This window comes from Paroedura picta, chromosome 4, assembly GCF_049243985.1.
Source record: "Paroedura picta isolate Pp20150507F chromosome 4, Ppicta_v3.0, whole genome shotgun sequence".
Classification (NCBI taxonomy): domain Eukaryota; kingdom Metazoa; phylum Chordata; class Lepidosauria; order Squamata; family Gekkonidae; genus Paroedura; species Paroedura picta.
The window spans coordinates 41,084,368-41,099,630 of NC_135372.1; positions in this window are offsets into that span (position 1 = coordinate 41,084,368).

Below are 15,263 nucleotides of genomic sequence, written 5' to 3' on the forward strand. Positions count from 1 at the left end.
AAAAAGCCTAACTAATTTGTATGAGCCAGGGTGACAGCCTCTAAGCCCTGTGCTTGGCTAGCCACAGCTGAGGGATAGTTGATATACTGGCTGTAGGCAGGAGGGGATTTAATTCAGTGAGAGTTGAGTCTGGTCAGGGTGAAGGTCCGACAGATCTTTAGCTGAGAAACTCCTCTGAGGAGATACTCCCAGTGAATACAGGGTTTTTTATTGTCAGAGTTCATTCACACAGTGTCTGGTCAACTAGGGTAGTAATTTGGCAGAGATAATTTGGGTAGTCAGGTGTTTGTTTCCAAATTAAGCCAAATTGGAAGGAGTACCTTTCCGAGGAAGATAAGGACATCTGCCTAGTTGTAAGAGGAAATCGGGATAATTCCGTAGGATATATATGTGCAAGGTATAGCTTCAATCACCTCAGAAAGGAAGGTAGAAAGTTATGGCACCAGCTGAGAGTGTCTACCTTCTAGGAACTGGGGAAAGTACAGGTGAACTCTATAGAAGACAAAGATCAAAGTATAACCAAGGTGTTTGGGGAATAAGCACAAATAAGCAACCTCTCTCTTAAAATAGGAAATGTAATAAGTTAATTCCCAGCAGGTATAGTATATACAGAAAAGGCTTGATTCCATCCACCCTACACCCTTTGTAAATAAAACATTTGTTTGGAAGAAATGCCTCAGTGCTATTCTGATCAAGGGGCTTTAGTGAAGAAAAGGTGCTCTATACCTTCCCAGAATCTCCCAGCGCTGAGTTAACCCCAAAGAGATCTACTAGTGACAGGGTGGGACATTGGGCTTAATTTTTGGAGGGAAACTGTAAGTCAGTGTAGGGAAGGGTGTAGACTTGTGTGATCTGTCAAAGTCTTACTTTCGGACCCAAACTCCTACTATCTTACATGGGGCCACTGTGTTCATATGTTGTTGTTCTTTTTCTTAATAGTCCAAAGTAGTTTGACAGAAATTGTTTTTTTGTTCAGATATTTCTTGGGCTAATTCCTTGTCCGAATCTTAAATCTAAAGAAATTGGCAGTCATTGCACAATGTTCTGAGAAGTGGAATAACAAAACAGACTAACACCTGCCGTCTCATAGTCTCATCTGGAGGGAATCTTTCCGACGCTGAGTATTTGGATGCAATATGCGTGTTGTAGTAATATACCTCCTGGGAGCTGTCCATCATGCGTTTGTCGTAATTGAAAATCCAGATGTTGTTAGGCAGCTGGCTCTGTTCTCACTGAAATAAGAACTAATTGCTACTGCTGTTATGGTTTTGTATTGTTCTGTCCAGAAAGAAATCAGGTGACCCCCTCCCACACCACCTGATTTCATTCTTAGTGCCATAATCACACAAGACCTGAACCAGCTTCTGTAAAAGCACTCTTTTGCAACTCAGCATTTCTTACTGCTGTTTTTAAAATGTGAATGATCCTAAAGTGATAGAACAATGAACAGGAGTGGAAATGGATACTACTGCTGCTTTTAAAACACTGGATTTTCTTTTAAACCAGCTTTGTGTGATAAGGGATTACCTTTTCTCATCCCTTCCACATCATTGTTAACAACAACAAATGAATAAAATAAAAATAAATAAAAAAGGAATCAGCATCATCTGGAGAACTTGAAGATGAGTACATGAAAAATCACGTGGGCCTGCCATACTTGCCATAGTTATCAGTGATATTTTGCTAATTCTTTCTATTTTACTTCTTCTTGTTACGTTATATTGTACTAGTAATCAAGCCCGCTGCAGAGGAATGCAGCGGGCGCTAGGGCCTTACCGAAGTGGTGTGCGCGCTGGTCGGCGGCGGGCAGGTCGGCGGCGGTGGGCTGATCGCCGCCGGCGGCGGGCTGGTCGGGGGCGGCAAGCTTCTTCTGTTGGCGGCGGGCGCCTCTCGCCGCGTCAGCCCACCAGGCAGGGAACCCCCGGCAGCCGCGCTTCACGCGACTGCTGGGGGCTCCCTGGGTCAGCGGCCTGACGCAGCGAGAGGCGCTTTGCGCCTCTCGCCGCGTCAGGCCGGGAGGAACTGCGAATCGGAGGGATCAATCAGCAGGCGCTTCGCGCCTGCCGATTGGTCCCTCCGATTGTCTGTCGTGAGGAAGGGTCCAATCCGGACCCTTCCTCATCACGGACTAATCCCACCTCTACACCCCTTAGCCATTTATTTAGTCCGTGGCGCCACGGGCGGTTTAAAGATAGTTAACAATGTGATAGTTAAGTTTAGAGAGGCTGTTGGAGTTCCCAAACTGAACTTGGGTGACTCCCACCGAGTACAAACAGGAAGAAGAATTTGAGTAAGTCCTGCCCCCCTGATGGAATGGTAAATCACCTAGAGGATGTCCTCATTTTCCCTTCAGTAGAGGACTCTTCATGGTAAGTATCCAACAGTCCTTCTACTGGAGACAGACAAAGAGGTGGGGGAGGTTTGATGGTCCTACAAGCACCAGACAAGAAGGCTGATAGGAAAGATTAAATAGACCTAGTGGTTGTTGAATCACCTCTTAATCAAGAGTAATGGGTCAAGGGGAAGTCAGATTTGGGTGCTGAAGGGATTATTCCTGAATGTATGGGTAACCCATTGTTCTGAGTCATGCATATCTGCAGGGCAAGGAGGGTGTAGTAGCCAGTCAGCCCCTCAGATTCATGCCTTGAAAACTGCTTTGAGGCCTCTGCCTGACTGGCATCTATCTTGGTTCACTTTGACCCAAGCAATGTCATGCATATAGGTTATTGGGATGATGTGTAGAGGGGTGTTTTTGGCTTTTTAACCCATAAACTGTCCCTTAGTGAGAGGAGAGGTTTGACTGCTAACCAATAGGAGTGGAAAGCATTTATTATTGAAGATCCTTTCATAAGCTTGAGGGCGGGGAGGGTTAAGACGAGGAAGATTTTCTGAATTCCATCTTAGCCAAGCTTGTCTTCTTCTCCCTACAAGTACTCTAACGTTTGGGCATAAGAAAGAAGCACATGCTGTTGGACGTGAGCACAAAGACTGTTGGCCCTTAGAGGAACCAGGTATTGAATCCTGGTAGTTTGTTTTGTTGTTGATGATGAAGTTAGCCAGTCAATTGTGTCCAATTCTTGGTGTTCCCATGGCTCACTGTCGCCATGTTTTTCAGTCTTGCAACACTGTTTTTACTTGTATAATGTTCTGGCCAGTGTCTATTTTGATTGTGTCTAACCACCACATTCTTTGTCGGCATGGTTTCCTTTTACCACTGACCAACTCTAGCATAATTGCTCTTTCCATTGAGTTAGATCACATGATGATATGGCCAAAGTAAGCAAGCTGGAGTTTCCTGATTTTGCCTTCCAGCGATCTATCAGGTTTTGTTTGTTAGGCTGGCTTAATGTATTTTGTATATTCATTTAGTTCTCATAAGCCACTTCAGTTTTCTTTTGGAAGAAAATAAGCAAACAAACATTTAAATAAATAAAGTTCTAAAGAACCCCAAGTGGTGGTGGGGGGAATAGTTTCCCGACAAATGAGTATATCATGGAAACAAGTAATCCATTACCAAGAAAATCATCTCAAATGGCAAACCACTGGGCTGTACAGTGTTTCCAAGATGTATGCCTGCTATGCATTTTGGTAGTGATTGGATTTCCTTCCTGAAAGATGGGTTGTGTGACCTGGATAACCAGCTGGAGAGGCAGAGCTAGACAGCTCAAGGAGAAAGTCTTTGACACAGCCATCTTTCCTACTATGTCCTTTCCTTGTACTATTATTATTATTATTATTATTATTATTATTATTATTATTATTATTATTTAATTTTTAGACCGCCCTTCTCCAAATAGGTCTCAGGGCGGTTTACAACATAAATAGTTAAAACACAATAAAATCCCCATAAAACCCCCAATTAACATCAACAACAAGTCACATATAACAAGTGTCCCTTTTGTCCCTTTATTAACTGGGAACCTTCTTCTGGTGCCAGTTTGGAACTGTGCTTGTAAGCGACTTGATTTTAAACTCTACCAAAATGAATGTTACTCACTTTCACATGATGTGCTTAAGGTCAGGGTGTTAGAGAGATCAGCCCAGATGTTGGAACAGAAGCCATGCTAATCCCCGGAGATGGGATTGCAGCTTCATAGTTCAGCTCATCTGGCACTCACTTCAGGACTTTTTGTCTCTTCTGTGCATCTGGGCTGCAAAAATTCTGCCCTCCAGTACAAAACACTCACTTTATAAGATCAACTTTCACGCTAATGCTGATGGCTAGACTTTTAAAGAATATATACTTGGGGGGTCAGAAAAGCTGCAAATGATTAGATTTAGTTTCTCAGCTAAGCTTTCGTCCAAATTTATTCACAGGCATAATATCAATGGCAACTTGAGGAAAAGTGAGCCTAAAGTCAGGCTTGATCCTTCTGTGGTTGCATCGGCTTTGATAAAAACCTGCTAAGTGAAAACGCGTCTTCAGGAACCAGATCTTCCCCACTGCAAACTATAATATATTATTAATAACTGGTAGAAGGGGAGATATAACAATCTAAAATGGAAATTCATTATATATCACATATTAAAAACAAGATGATAAATATTAAAATTCTTATGGATTTGTATTATTCAACTTCCACCCCTCTATTTTAGAAGTGACACAAGTTGGGAAGGAAACACATACATATTTTTATAGGCTGTTGACATAAATGCTATTCCAAGTCTTTGAGCACCTTGAACTCATTAAGCTATGTGACAATGTGGGATTGAAAGGAATGGTATACCAAGTTCAAAAAAATACAGCTTCCTTCCAGCACTGAAGGCATTGTAAGGGCCAGAGAATTACCAAAACAGACTCTCTTCCTGTTCCTTGAGTTCAAAGTGCACAAAGCCCTGGGCCAAAGATTCTCCCTCTTACTCTCCAAAGCCATCACAGAAAGGGGTAGAAGAGTTGGGTGCCTCAACAGCAGGGATGGACATAAACCAAACCATGAAGCAGAATTCATGATGAGTTTTGCCCAGTTCATGGTTCAGAAACTGAAGTCATGATGGGTCCATGGTCATGGACTTCCTCAAACCTTTAAGGCAGTTTGTGAAGTTCACGCTGGTTTCTGTCCTGAGCAGTCCCTTTAAACCCCTATTTTCTGATCCAGCAGAAAGGCACAAAACCATCTAAGCAACTGGGAGTGCTCCCTGCCACTCAATTGTTTCAGATATTCTTTTAAACTTTAAACCCTGGGACCATATGGGTTGGGCATCATCCAGTGGCAGCAACAAAGCCAGGCATAGCAGGATGTGGACCAGCCACAGGAGATGCCCACCAATGTGATTGCCAGGCTGGTCCCCGTGTGGTTGCCAGGCTGGAGTGGACTCCTTCCCTGCTGGTACCCCTGCCCATGTCCACAGCCCTGCTGCTGCATGGCTTGCCACAGCCAGCTTCTCTGACAGCCTTTTTAACTGGCCTCTCCGCTGCTGGCCTCTTCTTCCTCCAGCCTCCTTGGTGAGTTCCTGATGAGAGTTCCGGGGGGGGGGCATCCTCAGGTGATGAGGGTGTGTGGGTGAGTGCCTAGATTCTCCTATATCACCAAGTGATGGAGGGGGGCTTGTCCTGTTGAACCGGTGCCTGATCTCAGACAGGTTGATCCCCATTTCCCTGTTCTCTTGTGCAGTCCTTTTAAAATTTACAAGAATTTACAAGACTGCACAAGAAGGTTCAAAACAACCGAGCTACCTATTTACAAAGACAGTGGTCTCTAAAGAAGGTTTGCTGGGCTGACAATCTGAACCAGTTCATCAGAGAGTGAATCTGTTTGGTTCATGGTTAGGCCACAAACTGAACCACATTTTTTGCAGTTTGTGTCATCCCCTTTCAAAAGCCTCCAGTGTAAAGAAACCTAACTTGGTCCATCTTAACACATTTCATGTCATTACGCTGGGCACTCTATTAGTCTTTTTGAAACAGCTGGGTTCAAACAGTATTTATGCTCAAGCTAAGTAAACTACAATTGGAGGTTTTAGATTATGAGAAGTCTCTAAATGCAAAAACTCCACACACCATAAAAATGATTAAATTTAGTAAATTAGTAAAAATTATTAAAGTACCAATTTGGGGGGCTAATCTTGACATACTTAGTGGAATGCTTTAAGCTAACCCTATTTGAATGTTTGGATTGGTACAAGATCTAAGAATAGAAAACGTTCTGCTTTGAAACTGGACATTTTGCTTTACATTTCATTGTGTACAAGAAGACTTCCAAGCAGCATCTGTCTTGCAGATCACTTTATTTGCTGGCACTTGGAAAGCCAACAAGGGGATCTCTTTTGAAAAGGAAACTTGTCTATTTTTAATACCCTTGTACAGATTTCTTTCCACTGTTCGTGATTCTCACATCAAAGCAACATTTCCTTCCTTCATCTTGTCAAATGGAAATATGACAAACCAGATTTCTTATGGTAAATTCTATCACGGAACCTTGTTCATATATAGCATTTTACAAATTCACAGTGTTTTCAGGTCATGAAAACGGGGCAAAACCAGTCAAGAACTGCTGGGTTCCAACATGAAATAACTTCTTTGCATATGCAAATTAAAACCACATTCTAAAAACTTCAGAGGTTTGCAGTTATCAGCTACTGGGATTCCGGCTTATATCCTCATAGAAACAAAACTATTAAATGTTATCATATACCCAAAGCTGAGGGACAGTCGTTTTATTGGAGAGGAATTCTATTACAGTATAATACTCCCAGGGACCTGATCAACAGCTAATTCTGCTAGAACAGTCTTTTTCAATATTTTGACTGTGGAGGAGCCTGCGAAATAAATTTTCAAACTTCAAGAACCCTCAAAAGTGATGCCAGATGGCTATGCCTCCCTGTCACACCCCCTGGAAGTGACATCACCGCCTACACTTTTCACTTTCCTTTCTTTCCCCCCCCCACACCTTTACCACTAGAATGGTAAGCCCAACCCACCCCCCCATACCACAGCACAACCAACTCTCCCGCCTGGGGAGAGTTTTACACCCAAGGCCTAACCACAGAGCCCTCTAGGTGGAGGCAGCCAGTTCCCTAGCTTCTGGCCAAGTCCATTAAGGTAAGAGGGGAAAGGCCATGAACCCCCTTCTGAAGCTCCCAGGGACTCAGGAGTCCACGGACCCCTGGTCGGGTATCCCTGAGCTAGAAAGATACTTTGTGGAGAATGTAGCGATGAAGACGCAAATCCTTTCTCCAAAACATCTTGTGATGAGAGAGTGGCTATTAAAATTCCATTCCTTGCCTCTACATCTCACAAATGGGAATCTGCGTGAACCCTCCTCTGATGGTCAGTTTTCTCTTGGGAATCAGCAGCTGCCGATCCCTGGCATGAGGGCAGAAAAATTTTTTTTATTGAGGATGGACTTAATTCCTGCAAGAAATATGTATATCTGATGATGGAAGAAAGAAGATACTCTCCTAAATCTTGTTGGTCTCTAAATTGCCACTGGACTTGAATCCAGCTAACATTACATGTTGTCACATGTTGAGTATGGGAGCTTTTTAAGGAGCATTTCTGAATCAGCATATGGCGGAGCAACATCAGCAAATTTTGGATTGCACTGTTTATGTGAAGGAAGGGCTACTATCCCTGTGTATATATAGCTACAGAAGACAGCCTGTCATCTTTCATGCAGATCTGGATAAATGGTGCAAGTAGCCCTTTGCAATGAACATCTCGGCACTCCGATGCATCTGGAAGAATGAAAGGAATGTATCTGTGGTGGGGCTGTTGCCGATGCCTTTCTGGAAGGATTACATTTTTATACATCAGTATTATGTGAAAATCCCTACAAGAGAACCACCAGTTTATACTACTTTAGGAAGTAAAACCAAAGGCAGCATTATAAGTATGCTGGCCTTGAAAAATCAGTAAGTTCCAAGGATATGTCCCTTAAAAACACACACAGAGATATAATCTGTAGAGAGAGAAGTTATTTTCACCTAAAGGGGTTGCTAGAGGGCTGGAATGTCTGGCACAACTGCTCTTTTGAGATTTCCCAGAACAAAATTCTTGGGTTGTTGTAAGTAAAGTAGTAAGCAAAATCAGGTAGGTTTTAAACACAATTTTTTAAAAACCAAGGAAGATTCATTGTTGTCCATATTTATGCACAAGTTTGTTGTGTGAGATTGGCATGAATAGACTTAACCTGACATTTCTGTGCCTCAAGTTGTCTAGGAAGTATTTACGTTAAAAACATGAATAGTGAAGTCAGATCATGCACACCCACACACAAATGGAGCAATACTGAGCAGGTCTACTCAGAATCCCACTCAAGACTGTTCTGTCAAGGTTGACTCAGCCTTCCATCCTTCCGAGGTCAGTGAAATGAATACCCAGCTTTCTGGGGGGTAAACGGTAATGACTGGGGAAGGCACTGGCAAACTACCCCGTATTGAGTCTGCCATGAAAACGCTAGAGGGCGTCACCCCAAGGGTCAGACATGACCCGGTGCTTGCACAGGGGATACCTTTACCTTTTACCTAATAAATAAATACTCTGTTCAGCCCCCGTTTGTCATTTCTGTATTCATGCTGAACAAACTGCTCAATCATTTTTTATTGCCTCCAGATGTTGGCTAGAGGTCTCTATTTTGCCATTTTGCAAAGTGGACTCTGTGGTCTTATATCCCACTAAAGCCCCCCCCCCCCCCAACCGTGTCCTTTTCAGGATTCCCCCTCAAAATCTCTGGATATTTCCCAACCCAGAGTCGACAACCCTACTCCTCCGTCTTACCAATTTATTGCTAAGGGAGGCTACCAGATGTGTGCCATGTACACGCCAACTTTCCCCTCATGGTATATTGTTACCATTGTCCAAAATGAAATCAAATAAACAAAGGGGGTGGGGGAAATGATGACTCACAGAGAGTCCTTTAAAACCCCTCTTTTTTGCCAACAAGAAATTCTATGACTAATTGTTGTTGACGTTACAATGATTTTATTTTGCTGTTTCTAGTAACTCTGGAGAACTCTGTTCAAACCAACTGGAAATTGCATTTCACCGATAATAATGTTTTATATTAAAACATTTCAAACAGAAGTTCCAAGTACAACAATGCCATATGCGATGACAACATCTCTTTCTGTTCAGTTTGGGGAGCTCTTGAGTGCTTTTTAAAATCCTGGGTAAACAGTAGCTAATTTACAAGGTATGAGTACTACCCTACCAAAGTTAATCACATTTTTAAGCCCCATTGATTTCTTGGGACTGATTAACCGTGTTCTTGAATCAACAGGACTTAATATGCTTTTGGCTGGCTCGTGCCTTTTGTTTCTTATTCACCTCAGCTGTAGCAGTGCAAATACACATACACCCGGAGCAGTGCCTACTACGCAGTCTTCTTTTTGTTGGGATTTCTTTTTAGGACACTTTCAGAACTTTATCTTTGATTTCAGGTTATCATTATTATTGCCTAAAGGTAAACGTATCCCCTGTGCAAGCACTGGGTCATGTCTGACCCTTGGGGTGACGCCCTCTAGCGTTTTCATGGCAGACTCAATACGGGGTGGTTTGCCAGTGCCTTCCCCAGTCATTACCATTTTACCCCCCAGCAAGCTGGGTACTCATTTCACTGACCTCGGAAGGATGGAAGGCTGAGTCAACCTTGAGCCGGCTGCTGGGATTGAACTCCCAGCCTCACGGGCAGAGCGTTCAGACTGCATGTCTGCTGTATTACCACTCTGCGCCACAAGAGGCTCCTTTTATTGCCTAGAAAGTAGTAATAATTTAGCCACACTTGTTGGAGATGCTTGAGGCAACACTCCATTTCTAAAATAAAGGTTCTTTGAAGCTCTCCAAGGAGGATGGTTGCTCCCCTAACTTATGAGAAGGTGCAGGTTTGGCAAGATGGTCACACAGAGCACCAAAACTTTGGAACTCCTTCCTGGAGGATGTACATCTGCCTCCATCCCCTTTTCCCTTCAGAAAGCAGAGCTGCGGAGAGGTGCTATAGGCCTAGGTTGGTCAGCACTGCTTGGGAAATCCCTGGGGTGGTGCTGGGGGGGGGGAGCTCAGGGGGGGATGTGATGCCACAGGGTCCATCCTCCACAGCTGCCTTTTTGTCCAGGAGAACTGATCTCTGTAATCTGGACATTGGTTGTAATTTTGAGAGAACTTCAAGCCCCACCTGGAGGTTGACAACTCTATAGCCTCCCAGACAGGATTCCTTCCAGGTCTCTCCTCATAGTAGAAAACTGAGCCTCTGCTTGTTAGCTTGGCAGAGCATGGGGAGAAGGAAAACAATGCCACTGCATCAATGGCATGATGCTATTTCTGGGGCTTTTCATAGAGTTTCTGCTGAATTCTGGAGTAGTGTGATGCCATTTCTGGGTGCAAACTGGAAATGACATCATGCTGCCAACCTAATAGTACCTCCCATGTCTTCACCCCCACCCTCAGTCTCTCGCTGTCTGGTGCCAGCTGCTGGCTGCTGACCCTACTTGGATCACGTGATCTGTCAGTGGCAGCCTCTACAAGTCACGGATCTTTCCAGGGTTCCCCTCCGCACAGCAGTCCATTCTGACCTTGGGAAAGTGTATTCTTGTGCTCATGAGACCCAGGTGGGGTTGAGTGGCTGCCAAGGGGATTCTTAGAGATTCTGGGGCCCTGGGCAAAAGTCCAAAGATGGGACCCCAGAATCAGCCCTTGCCTTGGGCTGTGGCCTGAGCCCTGGAGGAGCAGGTGCATATGGTCATGGCGCTGGGTATCTGAGAGCTAGAGGGGGTGGTTATGCACAGTGGGAAGAGCCTGGCTGCCTTCTCTTCCTCTTCTTGGAATTTGAGAGTCAGTGTGGTGTAGAGGTTAAAAGCGGCAACCTCTAATATGGAGAATCAGGTTTGATTCCCCAGTCATCCTCCACGTGAAGAAGACGAAGAAGAGGAGTTGGTTCTTATATGCTGCTTTTGTCTACCAGGAGTCTCAAAGTGGCTTACATTTGCTTTCTCTTTCCTCTCCCCACAACAGACCCCCTGTGAGGTAGGTGAGGCTGAGGGAGCCCTGATATTACTGCTTGGTCAGAACAGCTTTATCAGTGCTGTGGCAAGCCCAAGGTGGCTGCATGTGGAGGAGGTGTGGGGAATCAAACCCGGCTCACCAGATTAGAAGTCTGCGCTCCTAACCACTACATCAAGCTGTAGTATGCTTCCAATGAAGCCAACTGGGTAACCTTGGGCCAGTCACAGTTCTCTCAGAGCTTCTCAGCCTCACCTACCTTACAGGGTGTCTGTCTATTGTGGGGAGAGAAAGGGAATGCAATTTTTAGTCACTTTGAGATTCTTAAGCCCAGTCATTTTACATCAGTCACAATTCTCTCAGAACTCTCCCAGCCTGACCTACCTCAAAAGGTGCCTGTTGTGGGGAGAGGAGGGGAAGCCACTTTCAGACGCCTTTGGTTAGTAAAAAGCAGCGGACAAAAAAACCGCTCTTCTTTCCACCTCCATCAGGGCATGGGGCTATGGGTGCTTTTTGATTTGAATATAATTGTTGTAGATAAGTTACTTTGCTGTCGCCTGTGTTTGGATTTTGAACAGGCTGATTTTTTAAAATACCATTCTATTGTACTGATGGCTTTTTATCATCTTTCTAAAAGGTTTGATTGCATTTTGTGCTTTTAACCATATTGTCAGTTGCATTGCAAGGGCTATTTAAAAAGCAGACTATATTTAAATAAATTAACAAATAGCAATGGTAACATTATATTGGCATTCCCTGGCAGGACAGATTGGTTTCCCAAGTCATTACATGCGTACAGTGGGTTATGTTTATACCTCCTCAGTTTGGAAGCTAACATCATTCGTTGATAACACGTGATGAGGGTCAGATCCTCAAAAGCAGACACAACTCTGGCTTGCATATTTAGGCTGAGGGTAAAATCAGTGTACTTAGATATACCTACAGTGTCCATAATTTGCTGCATATAGCATGGAACTACACGCATTTGCAAGTCACTAAGGTCAGCCAATATGCTGCAGCCATATCAATTCCCATCCTCCTGAAATTAAAAAAAAATGACAAATATATTTCACGTGTGCTTATTCCGGCGCAGTATGCTTGTAAGAACCAGTGTGCCACTGTCTGTAAGAGCGTTCAGCTTGCCAGTCGGAAGCTTTTGCCTCATGTGACATAACTAAAGCAAAATTGACAGACTGCCTCCATTTCCCACATCAATTAGGATCTCCATGATTGTTGACTGAACAAAGGAATGTGTCCGAAGAACTAAGCTTGCCTTTCCTCCCTAAAAAAAGTCAGCCCAGTCTTTTACACAAGAGCAAGCCCAGCCTTTATTTGCATTCCTGACTGTCAAAAGGGGGAGATCCCATGGTGATAGCCGTCTCATTCTTAGAGCAATAAATCAGAAATGGTCCCGGGTCTGGCAGGACTGATCTATGTCAATGCTGAGAATCGCAGACAAGTTAATGCCTAGGAGGATGAGTTGATTGAGAACTGTGGGAAAGGAAATGATTGACATTTGCTCTGCTTCAGTTCCCTTATTTTCATATGCCAATCATGTCAGAAGCAACCCAGATCTTATGTTTATGATTAGCTTTTTAAACACATTTCTGCCTAAATGTCTGATCAGAAAAGCAACAACAGAGAACATGAGACACAACGTGAAATGCAATCTATATATCAATGAAAAATGTCCAGTATTCTAGGAGCAAGCTTTAGAAGAGTCTACTCAGAAGCAATTCCCCTGTTACTCAGTGGGGCTCACTCCCAGAAAAGTGCCTTTAGAATCACAGTGTCTGTTGAGCTATCATAGATTGTCTTGTCAACACAAGCCCAGTGGCCAACAGCTGCTGTAGCACAATGACAGTATAATATTTTATGGGTGTAGCCAAAGAAAGGGAATTCAGGATGGGGGAGATAGCAGGAGGTTTCATTAATAAAGGGCTAGAGTGAGCAGAAAACGCATAGTCTGTGCCTAGCAGCAGATTTCTCTCTTTTCTATCCATGATTGGTGGGAATATGCATTCCTCACCAATCAGGTGCAGCACATGACTTCAATATCCATTTGGATCTCCTGCAGACCTAAGTGCATGCTGTAATGTAGATAAATCAGATCTGTGTGCACAGGGGTCTGCACTGATGATGGGCCAACCCTGTGTTGAATTATTTCCAGTCAACTGTGGCAGCTTTAGTAATGTTGGGAAATATCAAGTGAATTGTTAGCGGCACATTGCCCAAGACCCCTGATCTCTACTTGTGTATGGTGCTCCAAAATGAGTCACATAAAACACAAATGTAGTTTTGAAACATTCCTATACAGGCCTATAGCCAGAAAAAAATATTGGGGAGTGGGGCAAATGAGTACATGAATTATCGTTATTTTTTTCCTCTGCTTTACTTCAGTATGATTTTACACACACACTGTCCTTGGAAGCTTTTTTAAAAGCAGGATTCAGGACTCTTCTGCCCTGCAAACTGCAAACTTCTTCAGCTCTGCAAAAGAATTCTCTTGCATAGAGAATTCACATCTGGAAGATTTAGGATCTGCACCTTTTTACCTCAACTCCTTCCTTTTTCACCCAGGAAATTCACACTTTAAAGACCTGTGCCAGATTTCATGCCAACCCAAGTGCTGATATGGAGGGGCATGGCAAATGTTTGATGGGGTCTGGCCCCTTTTTGGGCCATTCTGGATACAGGCCTGTTCCTATATCATACCCAATTCTCCTCTTTTCTACCCAAATTCTCACACCAAATTAAATTTACTCCTTGGTGTTCAAGCTCCTTTCACTTCTCCCTTATATTTTGTTATACATTTCTCCGCTTCTTAAATCTAAATTAGGGAATCTTGTAAGTTGTCCTGTACAAATAATCTTGTGGAAGGCCATTTCCAGAGCACATAAAGTAAACATATCTGTTTGGTCATATACTTATATTTGCTTGCATGGAGTGAAGTTAAAATGATATATTCCCCTTTTCAGCGCATTACTTATCTTACTGTCCTGTTTTTAAAGTATTAGGAAATTAATTACAGGAAATAACTCAGATGCATTTGAAAGCAACTAAAGCCTTCTGGCTTGCAAATGTTTTTGGGGGTTGTTTTTATTGTACTGGCAAGGTTTACTAAAAATCATATTGAAGCTTCTCTAGAGAGGGTTCTGGAAAGGACTCACGTGGCAGTTAAAACTCTCAGCCCCTGACTAGTATTGAATTAACAAACATTGGGGGAAGAACCCAGCAATTCAGAGGAGGTTGTTGAAGAAGCAGATCTATTCTGGTCCAGCAGGAAACACGCTGCTCCAAACCCAGGCCTCATATAAATGGGAGCAGCTGCCTGGAATCAGTGCTGCAGGGCCATCTTCAACAGGGATGGGAATTTGATGTCAGAGGGTTGAATCCAGCTTGAATTCTCCCAGTGGTAGAACAGAACTTTCCAACTGGCTCCTTCTCACTGCAGCCAGAGATCTCCACAAAATGCTCCTCCTGGGGAATGGGGGACCCCAAGGAATGACAAGAGAGAGGGTCTACAGTGGGAATAGGAGGAAGCTGCCCATTTAGTCTGGTTCCAACCCAAAATTCTTATCTATATGCGTACTTATATACACATTGCAAAAGAAACACACTGGAGAAAAAGTAGGTTAGCCAGAAGTTATCCAAATCCTATTAAGTCTTTGATGACCTTGAAGTCTATGTCTGTGTTGCCACCCTAGGCAGCATTTGAGACCCAATGGGGCATAAATGACACTGTTGGCCCGTGGAAAGGTGAATCATTGCCGGGCCAACCCAAGAGCCTTCAGATCTGTTCCGAGGACCCCGACGTTAAAGCAAACGGCCCTGCCCTTGCAGATGACCAAACGCGAGGGAAATGAACACAAGCTTACGCGGGCATCCGTCAACACTCTTTATTTCCAAATAAGGCTGCCAGTCCTAGCCCTCATTTTTCGGGGCGGGGGCGCCTCGGCCACCCTGGAGAACCGGCTCGAATTCCGCGGGATGCGCTTTGGACCCAACGTGCGCACAGAAGAGGCTCACGCGCTGACTGGCGCTTGAACTCAGCGAGCGCAGAGGCGTCGGCGGCCCAATGCACAGCCCGGGGCTCCATCCGGGGCGGTCCACTTTCGGCGTGCCCTGCGGCGACTTGCATTACCGTCCTTGTCTAACAGCTGCGGCTGCAGAGCGCGCTCTTCTGAAGGAGCCGTCGAGGCCGCGGCGTCGCAGGAAGTCGCGGGTTCTTCGCCCCCCCCCCCCTTTCCCAGAGGGCTCTCTCCCCGCCCCCTTCCCTTCCCATGACGTTCCCATGCGGGAATTCCTCTCCCATTCAAAGCATTCCGAG